This window comes from Somniosus microcephalus, chromosome 3 (assembly GCF_052327205.1).
Source record: "Somniosus microcephalus isolate GS21.2 chromosome 3, FLI_Smic_1.0, whole genome shotgun sequence".
NCBI classification, from domain to species: domain Eukaryota; kingdom Metazoa; phylum Chordata; class Chondrichthyes; order Squaliformes; family Somniosidae; genus Somniosus; species Somniosus microcephalus.
Genome location: NC_140989.1, coordinates 41,068,140 through 41,085,260, shown reverse-complemented (window position 1 = coordinate 41,085,260; position 17,121 = coordinate 41,068,140). Strand labels below are relative to the sequence as shown.

General features: G+C 46.4%; 1 protein-coding gene across 1 annotated transcript in view; it reads right to left on the bottom strand.

Moving 5' to 3' along the window:
• The window catches only part of ryr2a (ryanodine receptor 2a (cardiac)), a 957,985-nt gene that overhangs the window by 729,181 nt on the left and 211,683 nt on the right, over nucleotides 1-17,121 (bottom strand). The window lies entirely within an intron of this gene.

The window sequence follows — 17,121 nt, the reverse complement described above, 5'->3', positions numbered from 1 at the left end:
TCCTTGTGCTGCTGTTGTGGCTGGTTGTGGTGCTGCTGCAGCTGCTCTTCCTCCAAATCTGATGACCAGGATGAGAGGATATAAATGGTTCCCATCCCATTGCTACAGATTTAATTTGAGGCAAGAAGCTTGCAAGCACACAGTCGAAGTGGCCTGAAATTATTCCAATCAGGTCACACTGCAGATGGCTGTCAGCTTCAACATTCACAACGTCAGTAAGTGTGCAAAATCTTATCCCAAACCTCCAACAACAGAGTTGTTGCATATGATTATCAGCCATGTTACAGGAGCGCTTTTAAAGTGCTGCACCAATGATTACAAAACATGTCCTCCAGCAACTCGTCTCCTTGAACCTGGCCTGTTTCTGACAAGACGGGAAACAGGAGCCAGAAGCATGAAAATGGGAAACCACTATAAAAATAGGATTAGCAAGGCAATTAACAGGCTGTCAACTGCCTTAACTACCTGTCCCACCAGTTCCAGTCGGGTCAGTTTGGGAGCGGCTGACCCGACACTCACGAAAATCGTGTGAGGGCGGGATGGAGGCGGGTTGGCAGTCTGCCGACCCGCCTCCTCAGGGCTATTAAAATCGAGACCTTTGTGTTCTCCTCACAGCTTACTGTCCCAACAAGCTTTGTATCGTCAGCAAACTTGGACACATTACACTCAGTTCCTTCATCTAGGTCATTAATATAGACTGTAAAAGATAGAGAGGGAAAAAGGGGGGGTGGAGTAGCTGTGCTTATTAGGGATAACATAATGGCTGTAGAAAAAAGTTACGCAGCTATCAGCAAAACAGAAATAGAATCCATGTGGATAGAGATAAAAGATAATAATGGATCCGAGACCGGAGAGGCAGCGGACCTTCGAGGGAGCACCAGAGGCGGCGGAGCTACTTAAAGAGCAGCCCGAGGAAGCGAGGCCCAGAGCCCCGAGACCGGAGAGGCAGCGGACCTGCGAGGGAGCACCAGAGGCGGCGGAGCTACTTAAAGAGCAGCCCGAGGCAGCGAGGCCCAGAGCCCCGAGACCGGAGAGGCAGCGGCCCTGCGAGGGAGCACCAGAGGCATACCAATCCAGGTTCCGGGAGAGGTAATCCAAGTGTGACATCAGCAGGAAGCAGGTAAGTGATTGGTTGGTGAGTATTTCTCTCTTTTTTAAACTTTAACTCTGTTTTATAGTTTGTAAGGTCTCTCTGGTGTAGTGGGGACTGTTGGTAAACTATTTAACTGTAGTGTAATTAGTGGGATTGATTGATTTAATTTAAACTCAATTAATTAAAGGGTAAGTCATGGCAGGACAGCCCGGCCCTATGATCTGCTCCTCCTGCGAAATGTGGGAACGCAGGGACACTTCCTGTGTCCCTGACAACTACGTGTGCAGGAAGTGCACCCAGCTGCAACTACTGACAGACCACATTGCGACACTGGAGCTGCGATTGGATGCATACTGGAGCGTTCACGATGCTCGGGACATCATGAATAGCACGTTTAGGGAGTTGGACACACCACAGGTAGAGGTTGGACAGGAAGAAAGGGAACAGGTGACCAACAGGCAGAGTACTAGGCGCAGGCAGGTAGTGCAGGGGTCCCCTGTGGCCATCCCCCTCTCCAACAGATATACCACTTTGAGTACTGTTGCGGGGGATGGCTTATCAGAGGAAGGCAGCAGCAGCCAACTTCCTGGCACCAGGGGTGGCTCTGCTGCACAGAATGGGAGGGGAAAGAGTGGTAGAGCTATAGTAATAGGGGATTCAATTGTATGGGGAATAGATAGGCGTTTCTGCGGCCGCAAATGAGACTCCAGGATGGTGTGTTGCCTCCCTGGTGCAAGGGTCAAGGATGTCTCCGAGCAGCTGCAGAACATCTTGGAAGGGGAGGGTGAACAGCCAGTTGTCGTGGTGCATATAGGCACCAACGATATAGGTAAAAAGCGGGATGAGGTCCTAAAAGCGGAATATAGGGAGTTAGGAGGTAAATTAAAAAACAGGACCTCAAAGGTAGTAATCTCAGGATTGCTACCAGTGCCACGTGCTAGTCAGAGTAGAAATAGAAGGATACTTCAGATGAATACGTTGCTAGAGGAATGGTGCCAGGGGGAGGGATTCAAGTTCCTGGGACATTGGAACCGGTTCTGGGGGAAGTGGGACCAGTTCAAACCGGACGGTCTGCACCTGGGCAGGGCTGGAACCGATGTCCTCGGGGGAGTGTTTGCTAGTGCTGTGGGGGAGGGTTTAAACTAAAATGGAAGGGGGTTGGGAACCTGAGCAGGGAGACAGACGAAAGGGAAACAAGGAAAAAAGCAAAAGATAGGAAGGAGAAAAACAAAAGTGGCAGTCAGAGAAATCAACGGTTTAAATCAAACGTGGCCACAGTAAATAATAATTCTAATAGGTCTAAGAGCGTTAAAAAAACAAGCCTGAAGGCTTTGTGCCTTAATGAGAGGAGCATTTGTAATAAGGTGGATGAATTGGCTGCGCAAATAGAGGTAAACGAATATGATTTGGTTGGGATTACGGAAACGTGGCTCAAGGATGGCCAAGACTGGGAACTCAACATCCAGGGGTATTCGATATTCAGGATAGGCAAAAAGGAAAGGGAGGAGGGGTAGCATTACTGGTTAAAGAAGGGATTAACACAATTGTAATGAAGGATATTAGCTCTGATGATGTGGAATCTGTATGGGTAGAATTGAGAAATACTAAGGGGAAAAAAACATTAGTTGGAGTGGTATATAGACCTCCAAACAGTAAGGCGGAGGTTGGGGATGGCATTAAAAGGGGAATTAAAGAAGCGTGCAATAAGGGCACTGCAGTCATCATGGGTGACTTTAATCTACATATAGATTGGGCTAACCAAATTAGTAACAATACTGTGGAGGAGGAATTCCTGGAGTGTTTACGGGATGGTTTCCTGGACCAATATGTCGAGGAACCAACCAGAGATCAGGCCATCTTAGACTGGGTATTATGTAACGAGAAAGGATTAATTAGCAATCTTGTTGTACGAGACCCCTTGGGTCGGAGCGTTCATAATATGATCGAATTCTTCATTAAGATGGAGGATGAAGTAGTTGACTCAGAAACTAGGGTCCTCAATTTAAATAAAGGAAACTACGATGGTCTGAGGAGCAAGTTGGGTAGGATTGATTGGGGAATGGCACTCAAAGGGTTCACGGTGGATAGGCAATGGCAAACATTCATAGACCGAATGGATGAACTGCAGAAGTTGTTCATCCCAGTTTGGCATAAAAACAAAACAAAAAAAGTGACTCAACCGTGGCTAACAAGGGAAATTAGGGATAGCATAAGATCCAAGGAGAGGACATACAAATTGGCCAGAAAAAGCAATAATCCTGAGGATTGGGAGCAGTTCAGGATTCAACAAAGGAGGACAAAGGGATTAATTAAGAAAGGGAAAATAGAATATGAGAGTAAGCTTGCAGGGAACATAAAAACTGACTGTAAAAGCTTTTATAGATATGTAAAGCGAAAAAGATTGGTGAAGTCAAGCATAGGTCCCTTGCAGTCAGAATCGGGGGAATTTATAATGGGGAGCAAAGAAATGGCAGACCAACTAAATACATATTTTGGTTCTGTCTTCACAAAGGAGGACAGAAATAAACTCCCAGAAATACCGCGGAACATAGGGTCTGATGAAAGGGTGGAACTGAAAGAAATCAGTATTTGTAGGGAAATGGTGTTAGGAAAATTGATGGGGCTGAAGGCCAATAAATCCCCAGGGCCTGATAATCTACATCCCAGGGTACTTAAGGAAGTGGCCCTAGAAATAGTAGATGCATTGCTGGTCATCTTCCAGAACTCGATAGACTCTGGAACAGTACCCATGGATTGGAGGGTAGTTAATGTTACCCCACTATTCAAAAAAGGTAGCAGAGGAAAAGCGGGGAATTATAGACCGGTAAGCCTGACATCGGTAGTGGGGAAAATGCTAGAGTCCATTATAAAAGATGTACAGGTAGACTACCCTTTATCCGGACTTCCGAAAACCGAAACCCTCTAAAAACCGAAGGTTTTTTCGTTCAGCGTAAGTCGTGCGTACGACTTACGCTGAACGAAAAAACCTTCGGTTTTTAGAGGGTTCCGGTTGCGGAAGTTCGGATAAAGGGTAAGTCGTGCGCACGACCCCCTGCCGACCCTGCCAGCCCCGACAACCGCCGACCCCGACAACCGCCGACCCCCCCGCGGACCCCGCCGGCCCCGACAACCGCCGACCCCGCCAGCCTCGACAACCCCGCCAGCCCCGACCCCGCCAGCCCCGACAACCGCCGACCCCACCAGCCCCGACAACCGCCGACCCCCCCGCGGACCCCGCCGGCCCCGACAACCGCCGACCCGACAACCGCCGACCCCCCCGCGGACCCCGCCAGCCCCGACAACCGCCGACCCCGCCAGCCCCGACAACCGCCAACCCCCCCGCGGACCCCGCCAGCCCTGACAACCGCCGACCCCCCCGCGGACCCCGCCAGCCCCGACAACCGCCGACCCCCCCGCGGACCCAGCCAGCCCCGACAACCGCCGACCCCCCCCGCGTACCCCGCCGGCCCCGACCCCCGCCAACCCCGACTGACTTACGCTGAGCGTCAGCGTAAGTCGTGCGCACGACCCCCCGCGGACCCCCGCCGACCCACCTTCCGAAATCCGAAATTCTCCTTTATCCGTATCTCGGCTGGTCCCGAGGTTTTCGGATAAAGGATAGTCTACCTGTAATAGCAGAGCACTTGGAAAGCAGTGACAGGATCGGACAAAGTCAACATGGATTTACAAAAGGTAAATCATGCTTGACTAATCTACTGGAATTTTTTGAGGATGTAACTGGTAAAATAGATAAGGGAGAACCAGTGGATGTGGTGTATTTGGGCTTTCAGAAGGCTTTCGATAAGGTCCCGCATAAGAGGTTAGCGTGCAAAATTAAGGCACATGGGATTGGGGGCAAGGTATTGACTTGGATAGAGAACTGGTTGGCGGACAGAAAGCAAAGAGTTGGAATAAACGGGTCATTTTCCGAGTGGCAGGCAGTGACTAGTGGGGTACCGCAAGGATCGGTCCTAGGACCCCAGCTGTTCACAATATATATTAATGATCTGGACGAGGGAATTGGATGTAATATCTCCAAATTTGCAGACGACACAAAGCTGGGTGGGAGGGTATGCTGTGAGGAGGATGTCATGAAACTCCAGTACGATTTGGACAGGTTGGGTGATTGGGCAGAAACATGGCAAATGCACTATAATGTGGATAAATGTGAGGTTATCCACTTTGGTGGCAAAAACAGGAAGGCAGATTATTATTTGAATGGCAATAGATTGGGAGAAGGGGAAGTGCAAAGAGACCTGGGTGTTATTGTGCACCAGTCGCTGAAGGTAAGCATGCAGGTGCAGCAGGCGGTTAAGAAGGCAAGTGGTATGTTGGCCTTCGTAGCAAGAGGGTTCGAGTACAAGAACAAGGATGTCTTACTGCAGTTGTACAGGGCCTTGGTGAGACTGCACCTTGAGTATTGTGTGCAGTTTTGGTCGCCTTACCTGAGGAAGGACGTTCTTGCCATGGAGGGAGTGCAGCGAAGATTCACCAGGCTGATACCTGGGATGGCAGGAATGACGTACGAGGAGAGATTGTTTAAATTGGGCTTATACTCACTGGAGTTTAGAAGATTGAGAGGGGATCTCATCGAAACCTATAAAATTCTGTCAGGCCTGGACAGACTAGATGCAGGAAGGGTGTTTCTGTTGGCCGGGGAGTCCAGAACCAGGGGTCATACTCTAAGGATAGGGGGTAAGCCATTTAGGACTGAAATGAGGAGGAATTTCTTCACCCAGAGAGTGGTGAACCTGTGGAATTCTCTGCCACAGAGGGCGGTGGAGGCCAGTTCATTAAATATATTCAAGAAAGAGTTGGATAAATTTCTTGAGGCTAAAGGGATCAAGGGATATGGGGAGAAGGCAGGGACAGGGTACTGAATTTGGATGATCAGCCATGATCACATTGAATGGCGGAGCAGGCTCGAAGGGCCGAATGGCCTACTCCTGCTCCTATCTTCTATGTTTCCATGTTTCTATGTATCACACTAATTGGGGTAGTCTACAAACCACCTAATTGTGGAAGGGAGGTGGAGGAAGAAAGATGCAAACAAATTAAGGAAATGAGTAAAAAAACATAGAATAGTAGTCATGGGGGAATTTCAACTACCCCGATATAAATTGGTCGAAAGAGGTCAGCAAAGCAAAAAAGGGAATGGAGTTCCTACAATGTGTGCAGGACTCCATTGTAACCCAATATGTAAGAAGTCCAAAAGCAAAATACTGCGGATGCTGGGAATCTGAAATAAAAACAGAAAATGCTGGAAATACTCAGCAGGTCAGGCAGCGTCTGTAGAGAGAGAAACAGAGTTAATGTTTCAGGTCATCCTCGGGGCGCTAACGGGAGGCACAAAGCAACTGAATTTTTCCCCCTGTGAAATTAAATTATCAAGGAACATAAAAAAAAATAGGAAAATAATTTACCGGCACATCAATAAAAAAAGGAAGGTTGGGATGGGAATAGGGCCACTAAGGGATAATCAGGACAATACCACAGGTAATGAGAGAGAGCTGGCAGAAATATTAAATAATTACTTTGCTGCAGTATTTACCAGGGAAACAGACGTGACATTGGATGATGAGATTAGAGATGAGATAACTGCATTTAAAATAAAAAGGAGAAATATTAAATCAACTAATCAAACTCAAAGAGGATAAAACCCCTGGGCCGGACGGATTATATCCACACATTTTTAAAGAATCGAGGGAAGAGATAGCAGAGGCATTACTACACATATTTAATAATTCATTAGGAAAAGGTGTAGTGCCAGAGTACTAGCGGATAGCTAACATAACACCTATATATAAGGGAGATGGAACATATCCAGGGAACCATAGATCAGTCAGCTTAACATCGGTGGTAGGAAAAATAATGGAATCTCTACTGAAGGAGAAAATAGAACATCTAGAAACCAAAAATATAATAATGAATATTCAGCATGGATTTCAAAAGGGAAAGTCTTGCTTGACCACCCTCACTGAATTTTTTGAAGAGGTAACAGATAGAGTAGACAAGAGTAATACAGTAGATGTAATTTATCTAGATTTTCAAAAGGCTTCGATAAGGTACCACATAATAAACTAATAAACAAGGTCAGAGAATGCGGAGTCAGGGGACAAGTAGCAGATTGGATAACCATCTGGCTTCAAGACAGAAAGCAGAGAGTAGGGGTAAAGGGTAGCTATTCAGAGTGGAAGAAGGTGAGACGTGGTGTTCTACAAGAATCAATGCTGGGACCACTGCTGTTCACAATTTATATTCACGATTTAGACTTTGGAATCAAAACCACAATTTCTAAATTTGCGGATGACAACAAATTGAAGGGGATAGTCAATACTGAGGAGGACTGCAAAAAATTACAGGAAGACATTAATAAACTTGAAGAATGAGCATATAATTGGCAAATGAATTTCAACACAGATAAATGTAAGAAAAATGGGGGAGGTCACATATTACTTTGAAAATACGAATCTAAATGGGGTGGAAGAGCAAAGGTATCTTGGAGTACAAATACACAAATGGCTAAAAGTAGCGACACAGGTTAACAAGGCCATAAAAAAAGCAAACCAAGCACCAAGGTTTATTTCTAGAGGGATAGAATTGAAAAGTAGAGAAGTTATGCTAAACTTGTATCGAACCTTGGTTCGACCACACTTGGAGTACTGCGAACAGTCTGGTCGCCATATTATAAAAAGGATGTAGAGGCACTGGAGAGGGTGCAAAAAACATTTACAAGGATGATACCAGAAATGCAAAGGAATACCTATCAGGAAAGGATTAACAGGCTGGGTCTCTTTTTTCTCGAAATGAGAAGGCTGAGGGGTGACCTAATAGAGGTCTTTAAAATTATGAAAGGTTTTGATAGAGTGGATACAGAGAGAGTTTTTCCACTTGTGGGGAAGAGCAAAACTAGGGGCCATCAATATAAGATAGTCACCAAGAAATCAAATAGGGAATTCAGAAGAAACCTCTTCACCCAGAGAATGGTGAGAATGTGGAACTCGCTACCACAGGGAGTGGTTGAAGCAAATAGTATAGATGCATTTAAGGGACAGTTAGATAAGCAGATGAGGGAGAAGGGAATAGGAGGGTTATGCTGATAGATTTAGATGAGGGAAGACAGGAGGAGACTCGAGTGGAACATAAATGCCGGCTTGGAATGGTTGGGCCGAATGGCCTGTTTCTGTGCTGTATATCCTATGTAATATCTCCTTCTTCGGCATGACATCCAGTTTTGTCATTGACAGTTGAAAAAGATTACAGTGTAGGAATGGTCAAATTCCTATCTAGAGATTGAGTTTGACGCAGGCAATCAATCAAAAAGGTTTTTAATGTCAAACTAACGAGTTTAAACAGATTGATGCAAGAGAACTATGAATACAGGTCTTAACAGGTCGGAGGCTCCACGAGGACTGCCTGGGCGGTCCCGTGGATGGCGTCATGATGTCATTACGTTTTTCCCGCATTTGGGTGATCACGTGATTAGCAGCATGACGTCATCGCGTTTGCCCGCGCACTTAAAGGGGCCATGCACTGTACATGCAAACAGTATATACAATGGTACAGATTTAGGGGGAGAAATTTGGTTGTTAGCGCCACCGATTAACGCCTAAAGAGGCCGAGAAGTGGGGCGCTAGCCAATTTCCGGGCGGGCGCAGGGCGCCTAGCCCCATATTGAGCATGCATTTAGCGCTGGCGCTAAATCTTAGCGCCCGCTCATGGGCGCAGGCTGATTATGACGTCATTTGAGTGTGCAACGCCTTTTGGGCGCCCCGGACCGGAAATTCAGTGGCGCCCCCTCCGTAGCGCCTGGCGCTAATAGCGACAGCTTACCTGGAACCTTACCAATTCGCTCTCGGGCTGGAGGAGCGTTATTTAAAGGGGACTGGTGTGGTTTAAAAGCGGCAGCCATTTTTGGAGCACAACTTCCTCGAGAGCTACAAAGAGTTGCTGAGCTGCACACTGAGAGCCATTTGACCACTGAGCCAGCGCAGGCAGACGATCTTCAGCCTTCTGACCATCACCTTGCTGTTGGTGAGCCTTGACAACGGGGAACCTTCCTGTGGGCACTTATTATGGGGGCTGCATTGGAGGGGAACATCCTGCTGCTGAATCATCTGGAAAGGGCACTGAGATGCTGGGAGAGGGGGGCGGGCATGGCCAGACGGAGGAGGGCCAACAGACGTCGCCACAGCAGACCTTACGCTGGCAGGGTTTCCTGACAGCAGTTTTCCTACATGAACATGCTGGAGGAGCAGTGTGTCAGAAGGCTGCGATTTAGAAAGGAGGTGGTGACTGAGCTGTGCCAGCTGCTTCAGCCAGATCTGCAGCCTCAGATAAGGTGCAGGACATCTCTGTCGGTGGCTGAGAAGATGCCTGCTGGCCTGAAGTTCTAGGCGAGCGGCTCTTCTCAGGCTGCGCGTCAGAGTCTGATCAGAAGTAGCTTCAAGGCCCCTCTCACGGAATGCTTGCTGCCATTCCAAGAACAGGAATGGAACCGGTCTGATAACCCCAAGCCTGTGAAGGGCAAGATGCATGTAAATAGAAGGCATGGCCATTGTAAATGAAGAAAGTGTTTCATTACACAAAATGTGGTTCCTTCAAACATGAGAAAGCTATGGCAACAGAAAGCAAAACTAATACACTGACACATAACTGCCTCTCACACCCAGGAGACTGTCCAAAACATAAATCACATTCCGACCATCTTCCTTGGCCTTGATTCCACTGCGCCAACCAAAGCATCCAATGCCCCATCAGTGAGGCGTTCTGCCCTCTGCCTCACCCTTTCCATGTCTTGCTAGGCTGGTGCGCCACAGGTAGGCTCCCACCGCTCTGAAGGCCTACAAGGCAGTGAGTGTGTCTGATGATGCCAATTGACCTGCCCCTTCAAGAGCTGGCCGGCGCCAGTGTGTCTCAGGGAAAGTGATTATTGACAGCACCGTCGCTGCGCCCCGCCGCCGCGAAATTGGGTTGCACCGCCGGGTTAGCGCCTTAAGAGTAGCGTGCAGCGCCTGATTTAGCGCTGCAATCACCTTTGGGGCGCTGCAACCCAATATCGCGCTAGGTGGCGCTAAATTGCGCCTGGCGCTAAAATTTGCGCATCGCCAGGACTAGCGCCCCAAACGCGGCTATACCGAATTTCTAGGCCTTAGTCTGTAGCTAACACATCGTTAAAGGGAATTATGTACAGTTGTTCAGAGTCCCTCAGTGGCTCTGCCACAACAGTATCTAATGCGAGCCTTTCACAGAATACAATTTGGTGGGGCCGAGACAGAATCACACAGCAATGGCTGCTTGCATTGTATAAACCCCAAAATGGATGATAACATTGCTCAAGGTCAATCTCATTTGTTTTCTGCTAAAGAAGACTAAGGGGGAAACATTTGGTTGGTTTGTGCCTCCCGTTAGCGCCCTAAGAGAGCGCTAATGGGGCGTAAAGCAACTAGCGCCCGGGCACGGCGATGTTTGCGCCGCTCGCAAAATTGACTGGACATTTTGCGGTGGCACTAAACACTACTGCCATGATCTCCTGCGCTCGCAGATCGTGACGTCAGTCGAGCGTGCAACGCCCCGGACCGGATATTGAGTGGCGCCCCCTGCCTTTCCAACTGCCGCTAGCAACGACAGGTTGAGGAGAACGTTTTGCAGTCGGGAAGGGACTGGGGGAGCGCTATTTAAAGGCGGCCACTTCCTACCTTTTTTTGTTGGCGACATTTTTGCACCGCACATTCCGAGAGAGAGAGACTTCTGGAGAGATTCAACGCTGTGTGAAGGAGTTTTAGGTACTGAGCAGCACTTGGCAGGTTCATTTTGATTTGACCTTCCTTGCATCGATTTAGAAGAGACTATGGGGGCTGTACTCTGAGCTCTTTCCCTGGGCCTCTTCATTGTTCTTTCCAGCAGAATTGATGTACAGGTCTCTCCAGGCCGAGATTCAAAGCTGCAATGAGCAGGATGTGGATGGAGAGCAAGATCGACCCTCCCCTTTAAGAACTGTTCCATTGCTGACTGACATTACGAGCTTCGCCAGCGCTCTGAGGTAGCCCCAACTATTTACAATCTACATTAATGACTTGGATAAAGGGATCGAGTGTAATGTAGCCAAGTTTGCAGATGATACAAAGGTGAGTGGGAAAGCAAGTTGTGCAGGGGACACAAAGAATCTGAAAAGGGATATAGACAGGCTAGGTGAGTGGACAAACATTTGGCAGATGGAGTATAATGTGGGAAAGTGCGAGGTTATCCACTTTGGCAGGAAAAATAAAAAAGCAAACTATTATTTAAATGGAGAGAGATTACAAAATGCTACAGTTCAGAGGGACCTGGGGGTCCTTGTGCATGAAACACAAAAAGTTAGCATGCAGGTACAGCAAGTAATCAAAAAGGCAAATGGAATGTTGGCCTTTATTTCAAGGGGGTTGGAGTATAAAAGCAGGGAAGTCCTGCTACAACTCTGCAAGGTATTGGTGAGACCACACCTTGAGTACTGCGTGCAGTTTTGGTCTCCTTATTTAAGGAAGGATATACTTTCATTGGAGGCAGTTCAGAGACGATTCACTAGGTTAATTCCAGAGATGAGGGGGTTGACTTATGAGGAAAGGTTGAGCAGGCTGGGCCGATACTCATTGGAATTTAGAAGAATGAGAGGTGAAGTTATCGAAACATATAAGATACTGAGGGGGGCTCGACAGGGTAGATGCAGAGAGGATGTTTCCTTTCATGGGGAAATCTAGAACTCGGGGGCACAGTCTCAGAATAAAGGGTCGCCCTTTTAGAACTGAGATGAGGAGGAACTTCTTCTCTCAGAGGGTCGTAAATCTGTGGAATTCTCTGCCCCAGAGAGCTGTGGAGGCTGGGTCATTAAATACATTTAAAGTGGAGATAGTCACATTTTTGCAAGATAAGGGAGTGAAGGGTTATGGGGAGCGGGCTGGGCAGTGGCTTTGAGCCCTAGATCAGCCATGATCTTATTGAATGGCGGAGCAGGCTCGAGGGGTCAAGTGGCCTATTCCTGCTCCTATTTCTTATGTTATGTAGTGCCTCGCTCCTCGGTGTTAAGAGAGGTGTGTAGTGCCTGAGTTAGCGCTCCAATCACCTCTAGGGGCCATAGAAGCCAAGTTTGCAATGGGAGGCGATAATTATCGGCAGGCGCTAAACTTTGCGCCGGTCGATAATTGCGCCCCAAACGGAGCGATACCAAATTTCTCCCCCTAAGGGCCTTAATTGTCAATACAGAAAGAAAGATCTCACATTTATGCAGCACGTTTCATGTCCATGGGATGTGCTAAAACACTTTATAGCTAATGAACTACTTTTGAAGTGTAGTTACTGATTGTTATGTAGGCAAATGCAGCAGGCAATTTATAGACAGTAAAGTCCAGAAACAGCACCGAGACAAATGACCAGATAATCTGTTTTGGCGATGTTGTTTGAGGGATACATGTTAGCCAGAACACCAGAAGAATTCCCCTGATCTTCTGTTAATAGTGCCATGGGACGTCTTATATGGGTCAATGTCGGTAATGTCTGGAGAAAGCATTTTTATGATCCATTCTACAATATAGAAATACTGGTGGTTGCAGGTCTTCCAGCTAAGGTGGGAGCAATTTGAGATGATGAACTGAGTACTGCGCAAGAAACACATTGGCACAACATAAAGGTTACCGCTTTGAACTGCGAGGGCTTAAATTGTAAATTTTTACTGCAAATTTTTTGCAGAGCGCGTCCAACTGCATCTGTGCATTCTGAGCCCGTGCAGTTTGTTGAATTTCCCAGCATGCAACAATGTGCATCAAAAGCAGTTGAAGAGTCGCAGGGTCTGTCCTCTCATCCAGTGAACACTTGAGTATCCTTGCTTTCTCCAAAAGACATTCAAACAAACTGGAAATTGAATTGTCCAAGATTTGTTTCAGGGAGGTCTCATTTAAAATAGCCACAAATTTTCTGTTATGAAGGGTTCAGTCAGACGAGATTGTTGATTAACATTACCTCACAGACTGCAGCGGTTCAAGAAGGCGGCTCACTACCACCTTCTCAAGGGCAGTTAGGGATGGGAAATAAATGCTGGCATTGCCAGCGACACCCACATCCCATGAATAATGGAAAGTTACAGCACGGAAGGAGGCATTTTCGGCCCATCGGGTCCGCGCCGGCCGACAAAGAGCTATCCAGCCTAATCCCACTTTACAGCTCTTGGTCCGTAGCCCTGTAGGTTACGGCACTTCAAGTGCACATCCAAGCACTTTAAAAAATCTGGTGAGGGTTTGTGCCTCTACCATCCTTTCAGGCAGTGAGTTCCAGACCCCAACCGCCCTCTGGGTGAAAAAAATTCCCCTCAAATCCCCTCTAAACCTCCTACCAATTACTTTAAATCTATGCCCCCTGGTTGCTGACCCCTCTGCTAAGGCAAATAGATCCTTTCTATCCACTCTATCTAGGCCCCTCATAATTTTATACACCTCAATCAGCCTCCTCTGTGCCAAAGAAAACAAACCCAGCCTATCCAATCTTACCTTGTAGCTAAAATTCTCCAGTCCAGACAACATCCTTGTAAATCTCCTCTGCACCCTCTCTAGTGCAATCACATCTTTCCTGTAATATGGTGACCAGAACTGCCAGCAGTATTCTAACTGTGGCCTAACAAGTGTTTTATACAGTTCAAGCATAACCTCCCTGCTCTTGTATTCTATGCCTCGGCTAATAAAGGCAAGCATTCCGTATGCCTTCTTAACCACCTTACCTACCTGTCCTGCTACCTTCAGGGGTCTGTGGACATGCACTCCAAGGTCCCTTTGTTCCTCTATACTTCTCAGTGTCCTACCATTTAATGTGTATTCCCTTGCCTTGTTAGCCCTCCCCAGATGCATTACCTCACACTTCTCCGGATTAAATTCCATTTGCCACTGTTCTGCCCACCTGACCAGTTCATTGATATCTTCCTGTAGTCTACAGCTTTCTTCTTCATTATGAACCACACTGCCGATTTTAGTATCATCTGCAAACTTCTTAATCATACCCCCTGCATTCAAGTCTAAAACATTGATATATACCACAAAAAGCAAGGGACCTAGTACTGAGCCTTGCGGAACCCCATTGGAAACAGCCTTCTAGTCACAAACACCCATCAACCATTACCCTTTGCTTCCTGCCTCTGTGCCAATTTTGGATCCAACTTGCCACTTTACCTTGGATCCCATAGGCTTTTACTTTCGTGACCAGTCTGCCATGTGGGACCTTATCAAAAGCCTTGCTGGAGTCCATATACACTACATCAAATGCACTACCCTCATCGAGCCTCCTTGTTACCTCCTCAAAAAATTAGCAACTGCTGTACCTTTTTTGTTTTCCTTTCTCACTTACAACAAAAATTCTTTGTCAAAAATAAATTAATTTTTGTCCTCAATCAAAATGTTGAAATTTAATTATAATCTGTTTTCTTTCCAACCATATCTAGGGATGGGCAATGAATGCAGCCTTGCCAGTTTCAACCACATCATGAGAATTAATAAATAAAAAATTTGGGGTTAAGAGATTTTTTTTAATTTAAGATGGGAAACTGCACAATGAACTTTACAATATTTTATGAGGTCATTTTTATTTGCTTAGGGAAACATATTTATTAAAGACACGGAGTGACGGCTGCCAATGAACCGGAAGCTGAGCAGACCCATACTGCACACTGCAACAACCGGAAGCATGATGTTTCTGCTTTTTTTTTTTAAATGATCACGCTAACGAGCTTGCTCCCTTCCTGGCTTCCCGACCAGCCCGCTCCCTTCTCGGCTTTTTCATCAACTCGCTCCCTTCCCAGCTTCCCGACCTGCTCGCTGCTTTCCCGGCTTTCCGATTCTTTTCATCAACTAGCTCCCTTCCCGGCTTTCCGATTTTTTTCACCAGCTCGCTCCCTTCCTGGCTTTTAAAAAAAAAAATTTAACGAACCCGCTCCCGCGACGAACCAGCAACACGCATGCGCAGACCGCTTCCGGTTCGTTGGCAGCAGTCGCGTCCATTTATTAAAGACTATGGGATAGAATTTCCATGGGGTTGTCCCGATCCCCTACCCCCGCTGTAAGTTCATCAAAAGATCACCAGAAACCTTGAACACATGGCACAAATGGGTGTTTACACCATTTCTCTGGGGTTTCAACCAACCTTCTGCCAAAGTTGTAATGGGAGATCAGGAAAACCCCTGTGGAAATTCTACTCCTATATATGGCCAATTTTCCTGGACCTCTGCTGCCCCAGATACTGAAGCAGATAATGGCCACATGCAGCAAGACCTGGGCAACATCCAGGCTTGGGCTGATAAGTGGCAAATAACATTCACACCCCACAAGTGCCAGGCAATGACCATCAACAAGAGAGAGCCTAACTAACTCCCCTGGACATTCAACGGCACGACCATCTAAGAATCCCCCACCATCAACATGCGCGGGGTCACCATTGATCAGAAACTCAACTGGACCAGGCACATAAATGCAGTGGCGACTAGAGCAGGTCAGAGGTATGCTGCGGTGAGTGGATTAACATTCTAATAAAATAACAAATACCTGGTCACATTCTAGTCATGTTTGTTTTGAAGGTACTGCTTCAACCTACAACAGGAATACACAGCGGCAATCATGTCTATAGTAATCAATATATTTGTTACATTACTTTTAAAACAAAAGTTATTAGGCCTAGCAATTTACAATATAGAATCAGCTGACTTTCCATAGCTGTAGCTATTTCAGGTGTTTATCTTATAGAAGTGTATCTGCCTCATCGGCACCTTCTTGAAGGTACTCATTGTTAAAGTGCCTCATGTTGAATACCCACACAAATTCAGAAGTAAATATATCCTCGCAGAATCAAGAAACCTCTGCCAAAAATCACATTTGGGTTATGGTTATTATAAAATGCTATTTGACTTATATTTCCAAATTCTCGAGCTGGAGAACAGGCCGACTGGTAGAGCCAGGATACTCAATGGGCAGGCAAACTCAAAGCAGTGGTGGCCCACAACTGTCCATAAAATAGAAGCAAGGCAGACCTGGTCATGGACGTGGAGTGAAAAAAAGAAAAAAGACTTGCATTTATATAGCACCTTTCACGACCACCAGACATCTCAAAACGCTTTACAGCCAATGAAGTACTATTTGGAGTGTAGTCACTGTTGTAATGTAGAAAACGCGGCAGCCAATTTGCGCACAGCAAGATCACACAAACAGCAATGTGATAATGACCAGATAACCTGTTTTTGTTTTGCTGATTGAGGGATAAATATTGGCCAGGACACCGGGGATAACTCCCCTGCTCTTCTTCGAAATAGTGCCATGGGATATTTTACGTCCACCTGTTTAATGTCTCATCCGAAAGACGGCACCTCCGACAATGCAGCACTCCCTCAGCACTGCACTGGATTGTCAGCCTAGATTTATGTGCTCAAGTCCCTGGAGTGGGACTTGAACCCACAACCTTCTGGTTTGGAGGTAGAGTGGGACCCTAATGGGACCCCTGCTTCTCAGGAGCAACATTGAAAGAGCAGGGATTTGTGGAACAAAATATAGTTGGAGGGAAGCAAGAAATTATGAATTTATAAACTTAAAACATAAAATTTTCAAAAGCTTACACTTAAGTTTTAAAGTAACTTATCTGAAGGAAAAAATTACTTAGAAAAAAAAACAAGATTATGGCAGAGCCGTGAGAGTAAGTTCACAAATCTGCTCCACAAACTACCTGACAGTGCAATAATTGTGGCAAGTTTCCATAAGCAAATGTGACAGGAATTTAAATAAAAAACATGACAAAACATGACAACAGTAAGTCACGATAAGAATGCGGACAGATGTAAGATTTTTAATAAGTTATTGATACATTCTGGTCATTTATCTCATTATTGTTTGTGGGGCCTCACTGTGCGCAAACTGATTGTCATTATTTCCCTACATTACAACAGTGACTACAATTCAAAAGTACTTCATTGGCTGTGAAGCACTTTGGAACGTTCTGAGCTCCTGAAAGATGTTACATCAAAGCAAATTCTC